Source organism: Ananas comosus, linkage group 11 (genome assembly GCF_001540865.1).
Source record: "Ananas comosus cultivar F153 linkage group 11, ASM154086v1, whole genome shotgun sequence".
In the NCBI taxonomy this organism is placed as follows: domain Eukaryota; kingdom Viridiplantae; phylum Streptophyta; class Magnoliopsida; order Poales; family Bromeliaceae; genus Ananas; species Ananas comosus.
The window spans coordinates 8,250,965-8,258,018 of record NC_033631.1 but is presented as its reverse complement, the minus strand read 5'-3'; positions in this window follow the sequence as shown (position 1 = coordinate 8,258,018).

The window sequence follows — 7,054 nt, the reverse complement described above, 5'->3', positions numbered from 1 at the left end:
TAGGCTGGTATACTATCGGTAGCACGGAGGCTTCCGTGCTACCAAGTTGTTTTCAATGATGCGGCTTCCAAATCGACGATCGGCTCCGTTAGACTTGATCTACACTATTGAAAATAGTGGGAAACTAAATTTTAGAATTTTTCGACATCATTTCGCTAGTGATCAAAAGGTTTCAAAATTGACAATTTTAATGGTAGATGTGATGCATTTGTAAATTTAACGGAGCGCTCCGTGCTACCGATAGTATAGTAGCCTAGTTCTATGTGTATATATATATATATATATATAATTGAACTCCTATGCTTTTAAAGTACCAAGTTATTAGTGCTTGTAGATTTTTAGCCATTGGATTAAGAGATGTGCGGTTAGGATGATGTGGGCGCCCTAGGGTTGAGTGGGTGGTTGGTTGAATAGTATAATCTAATGATTGAAAATAATCCAAGGAGTAGATCTAACGGTAAAATACTTACAAGCACCAGGTACTTAGTGCTTTTACAAGCACCATAGCTGGACTCTATATATATATATATATATATATATATATATATATAAGAGAGAAGAGAGAGAGAGAGAGAGAGAGAGAGAGAGAAGAACGAGGAAAAAGAGAAGAGCTACTATGCTTCTAGATACACCAGTTGTTTACCGATGTGCGACTTTCGAATCGTTGATGCGGGCTCCTTAAACTTGATCTAGAGTATTTGAAGTACCCCCAGAAAAAATTATGCTATTTTCGATATTATTTGCCTAGTGAACCGAAGAGACTCAAAATCACTTGGCTGAAAAAATAAAAATCTTACAAATTGATAATATGACATTAAAATTTTAGATCAATGATATATCTTTGTTTTATATATATAAACAAATTCTTCAAAATTTCACGTGAATTTGATATTTCTACATCGTAAACTTGCAAACGCCTCACTACGGGCATTAAAATTATTGATTTTGAGCAAAACGCTCGATCACTAAGGCAGAATGATCATCGAAAAATCAATAAAATTTATTTCTAGTTACTTCAAATACTCTAAGATCAAGTTTAAGGAGCCGATCGACGATTCGAAAGTCGCAACATCGAAAAACAACCTAGAAACACGGAAGTCTCGTGCTTTCCCCAAAGCATATCTAAGTAAATTAGAAAAAAGCCCTCACACTATATATAATATAAATATTATTACTATATTATATATATAATATATATATAATATTATACTATATATAAAAGCGTATTAGGAATTCGCGACAATGACAGACGAATCCAAAAGGCGATAAAAATAAATTCCCTTACGAATATTTATAATTAATTGTTAAAAATATCTCAAATAAAAATTAAACGGTTATGATCAATCTATTAAAATATAAAAAAATATTTCCATACATGATTATGATAATTGTTAAAATATGTTAAATAAAAACAACGGTTATGATCAATCTACTTAAAATTTCTTACTACATATAAAAAATCTATTCGCTATAAATAGTTATAGAATTAATTTTGTTAAAAAATATCTCAATAAGACCAGTTAGTACATCAATTAATTAAATAAATAGCATTTGCTGATCTATAAATTTAATCTTGACGATTATAATTAATCTTGTTAAAAAATATCCAATAAAACAAACGGTTATGCATCATTTGTTAAAAATAACATTTCTATTAATATATTTTTACTATTAAAAATCAAATTGAGTTTAAATTTGAATAAATTTAATTTTTGATACCAATTTCGAATTAATAATGTAATTTTTATTACCCGTGGATCAAAATTAAATTTTAAATTTAAATTAAATGTGAATTAAATTTTGATGCTTTTAGTTTATAAATATCATATGTTAAATATTGATCATCAAAAATCAAAATTATATAAAAATATTCGATGTAATACTAAATAAAAGAAACACGGTAGAAATAAATTATAAACTATTTCTAATAAAATATAAACACATTTTTATAAATATAAGATTCTTATTGTAATTTGGAAATATATATAAAATAATACAAATTTATATTGACTTTGAAATAAAACTTATAATAATTTTACGTGCATTTGCACCTAAACAGTCAGAACTAGTATAAATATATATATTATATATATATATATATTATTATATATTTAATAAATATATGTATAGAGTAAGTCTCAATGTAACTTTCGAAATACGGAGCCTACGTCTTGTATTTCGATAGATGCCGATGACGTCGGCTCCCGTATAATTCTATCCTATTGGATCACTATGTAACAAATTTTATATGATTTTGACATCATTTACCAAGCGATCAAAAGTCCTCAAAATGACTATTTTACAGTGCCGATGTGCACGGTTTTTAAAGGTTCAACGGTTGTAGAAGTATCCAATTACATAAAAATTTAATAGAAAATACTACTTAACATCATAGTAAGATCAATACTTCCGATTTAAAAATTTGAGTCCTTTATCACTATTTTTTATGAGATTTTTATTTTCAGCTGTTCATTTTAAGGCTATCATTCACTAGACAAACGAAGTCAAAAAATATGAAATTTGGTTTCAAATAGTTCAATAGCGTAGATCAAGGTTTAACGGAACCGTCGCCAAATTGGATGTCCCATCATCGAAAATAACTTACAAAGCACGGAGGTCTCCGTACTTTCGAAAGTATATGAGTCCAGCTCATAATATTATATAATATATATATATATATATATATATATATATATATATAGTATATAAATAATATATATATATATAAATATAGAGTTTGAGCTATGATACTTTTACAAGTATCGAGCCATCATTGGTCTATTTAGGTTTTAAGCATTGGATTACTTTTTGATTATTAATAGCCCTTGTGGATTAAACACTATTCAACACTAATACCACCACTACCACCACTTACCACCATCATCTCAACCTCTACACTCTCATCTAAGGGCTAAAAACACACAAGTATCACCCCATGATACTTTTACAAGTATCTAGCCCTACTAAAATATATATGATATATATATATATTTAATATAGGCTGGGGCTATTATGCTTATATGAGTATAGAGCCTTTTGTATTCATAAGTTTTCAGCCGTTCAGATGAAAAAAATATGCGGTTAGGATGAAAGTGGTTACGGTTAAGTTGATAGTGGGCCCCTTAGGGTTGAGTGGGTGGTTGGTTGAATAGTATAATCTAATGGATAAAAATGATTAAATGGTATATCTAACGGCAAAAACTTATGAGTACAAGAGGCTCTATACTTATAAGAGTATAGTAGCCGGACTCTATGGATATATATATATATATATAGAGAGAGAGAGAGAGAGAGAGAGAGAGAGAGAGAGAGAGAGAGTTTGACTGGGCTACTATCGGTAGTAAACTGCTCGGTTTACTACCGATTTGTTTTCGATGATAGAGCTTCCAAATTGATGATCGGCACCGTTAAACATGATATAAACTCACTACAACAGAATTAGGTTATAGGGACACATGTTTGGGACACTTTTGTGTAAGTGTCACATTTATACCAAAACTTAAAAAAAACCTACTAATGTCTAAATATAAAGCCCAATCCAACCAAAAATAAAAGGTTACTCTACTTAACCCACCCCACCTAACCCATTCGGTCCGATTGCAAATAAAAAAGAAAAAAAAAATCGATTACCATATCTCCTCCTCTCACTCAATTCACTGAAATCCTAGACGAAAAGCCCTTCCCTCTCGTCTTCCTCCGCCACCACAGCCAACGAGATAGAGTTTCGGTGGTTGCTAAATGCTTAAATAAGTGTTGGTAAATTAGCAGCACTTTTTTAGATTATAGCGACACTCTTTAACTGTCACTATATACCTAGCGACCCCACATATAGCAACACTTTTTAAAAGTGTCGGTAATTTAGCCAGCAACACGTTTTTTGACCAGTACCGTCATTTAAAAGTGTCGTTATAGACCGTTTTTGTTGTAGTGACTATTTAAACTATCTGGAAATTAAATTTCACACATTTTCGATATTGTTGTCTTGTCCATCAAGTGAACAGAAAAATGAATGGCTGGAAATGAACATCCTTCAAAAAGTGATGATACAATTTTTATATTTGAGATCTAGAGTTTAGATCTTATTTTAAATAGTTTAAAGAATGTTTTTACAAAAAATTAATTGATTTGAACTCTTCTATACCGTTAAACGAGCAAACGCACCATATCGGCCATTAAAATTATAGATTTTGTGACCCTTTGATCGTTCAGTTAGTGATGCCAAAAAATCATGAAATTTGATTTCTAGATAATTTAAATGGTCTAGATCATATTCAACAGTGCCGATTGTCGATTTGGAAGCTCTATCATCAAAAATAAATCGGTAGTAAACCGAGCAGTTTACTGCCGATAGTAGCCCAGTCAAACTATATATATATATATATATATATATATATATATATATATATATATATATATATATATATATATTTATATATATATAAAATTGATCTCCTATCCTTTTAAAAGAACTAAGTCATTAGTACTTGCAAGTTTTCAGCTCTTGAATGAAGGGATGTGCGGTTAGAATTATTGTGGTTTCCTAAGATTGAGTGGATGGTTGGTTAAATAGTATGATCTAATAGGTGAAAATAATCAGAGGGGTAGATCCAACAGCAAAAAACTTACAATCACCAAGTGTTTTGTGCTTTTGCAAGTACCATAGCCAGGCTATATATATAGAGAGAGAGAAAGAGAAAGCAGAACTACTGTGCTATTAGGAGCACAGCAGTCTTTGTGCTCCTAAGTTTCTAACCATCCATCAATAAAAATGAGAAAGAGAAGAGAAATTAGAGAGAAATTGAGATTTTTAATTTCTCTTCTTTTTAAATATCTCTCTAATTTCTTAGAGAGTAGACTGTTGTATCTCTGACAACAGTAAAGCTGGTGCATGCAACTGTAATCTGATCATCTGCTTCTCTTTATCGTACAAAGCATGCATGGTAGCTTACCCTAAAAAGGGAAGGACAGTGCGAGTCCTGCAGCAAGTCTCCACTTATTTCTTAGCGAGTAGAGAGGACGATCGAGGACGTACGAGGCCCCGCATCTGATCATCCTCAGCTTTATGTATCTGGGCTCTGTAGCAACTGGATAAGATGAGCAATTCCCTCTTGCTATTATGGGTGGTAATCATTAGGGGAAAAAGAAAAGAGCATTTGCTAGGTCCACTACACCACATTTTTGAGTTATCATCCTACAACTATTGAGAATTCTATAAATATGTCCATACGTTTGTTTATGAGTCTACATTTTACATCTCATAAAAAAAAATTGATAAGACTAGTGAGAAATAGTTGTTTTTTGGATGAGAAGGGAATGTACGATTTTTATCCTATAAATTGATGTACATGTAGCATTGCTGAATAATTAATCATCTTATCTCTCATTTACTTGCATAAAAATTACATTGTGCTCATGTTTGGATGCATGAACTTCTTGGTTAGAACAATTTTTTTTTTTTTAATTTAGGTCGATGTCGGAAGATAACATCTTCAGAATGAGAATTTCTTATGAGAAGTTAGAATTTTAATGTTTGCTTCTTGAAAGGACTTGATATTTATGATTTGATTGGATAGTATATTTTACTTACATGTTCATTTATTTTATTCTAAAAAAAATTGAAAGCTGAATATATATAGTTTTTATTCTAAGCATTAGATCGTACTCCACATTTGTCAAATACTATATGATATTTTAATTAATCAACAACATAAGCTGAACAAAATATTCATTCATCCAACTCTACCACTACCAAGCAGCTTATTGGATATACCATCAATTCAAAATTTTTAAACATAGTTTCAAGTACTAGAGTTACTTATCCCTCCAATTAATTTGCCCACATATAATCTTTTGTGCATGGAAACATGAGACTACTATTGAGGCATCACAAACCCTCTCCATTCAAACATTTATGTTCTTGTCAAATCCAATCACATAGTTTAAGATTATCAGGCGTTGTGAGACTTAACCCACATATATTTTACGCACTGGATCTGATCGCACGAGTTTTATAACCCAACTCTCCCATGCCTCAGCACTGCTCCTATGCATTGAGTTGACTACATGGGCAAATGTTTCCTTTGTATAGATTTGACCAAGTATCAGTAACTTGCACTAAAACATGTTAGGAGCCAAAGATATGCTGTAAACTGCAGTAGTAGGGGATAAAATTTAGAAACAGGCATTCCGAGTTGTGTGTGTGATCGAAAGCCTGTTCTGTAAAAGCTGTTATACTACAGGAATAACTAGGCCCCATCCAAATAGTTACTAGCGCAACATTTTCTTTTTTTTTCTTTTTTTTCTTTTTTGTCTTTTGGGGTAAAAATATATGTACCCTGTTAATTAACCTATAAAAATACTCTGAAATGACCGCATGCTATACATACCTGAGCCAACCAACTGAAAATGTGAGTGGTCAAATCATTAATCATCAATATAATAATAATTATAATATATATATATATATATATATATATAGAGAGAGAGAGAGAGAGAGAGAGAGCTGATCTGGAATGCTATCAGTAGCAAATGAGCTCCATTGCCATCTATTTATTTTCAATGATGGAGCCTCCATATCGACACTGTTGAACACGATCTATACCATTTGAAACATCTAGAATTAAAATTTTATATTTTTTCGATATTGTTCTCTTATCCATCAAGTGGACACAAAAATGAATGGCTAAAAATGAATATCATTTAAAAAGTGATAATACAAGCCTTGTAATCAAGATCGAGAGTATAGATCTTGTTCTAAATAGTTCAAAGAATTTTTTAATCAAAATTCAATTAATTTGGATATCTTTACGCCATTAAACGAGAAAACGTCTTATATCGACTATTAAAATTATAAATTTTGAAACCCTTTAATCATTAGGCCAATGATGTCGAAAAGATTTAAAATTTGATTTTTACATACTTCAAGTGGTATAGATCATGTTCAACGTTGTCGATCATCGATTTAGAAGTTCCATTATTGAAAACAAACAGGTGACAACGGAGTTCGTTTGCTATTGATAACATTCCAGCTCAACTCTCTCTCTCTTTTATATAT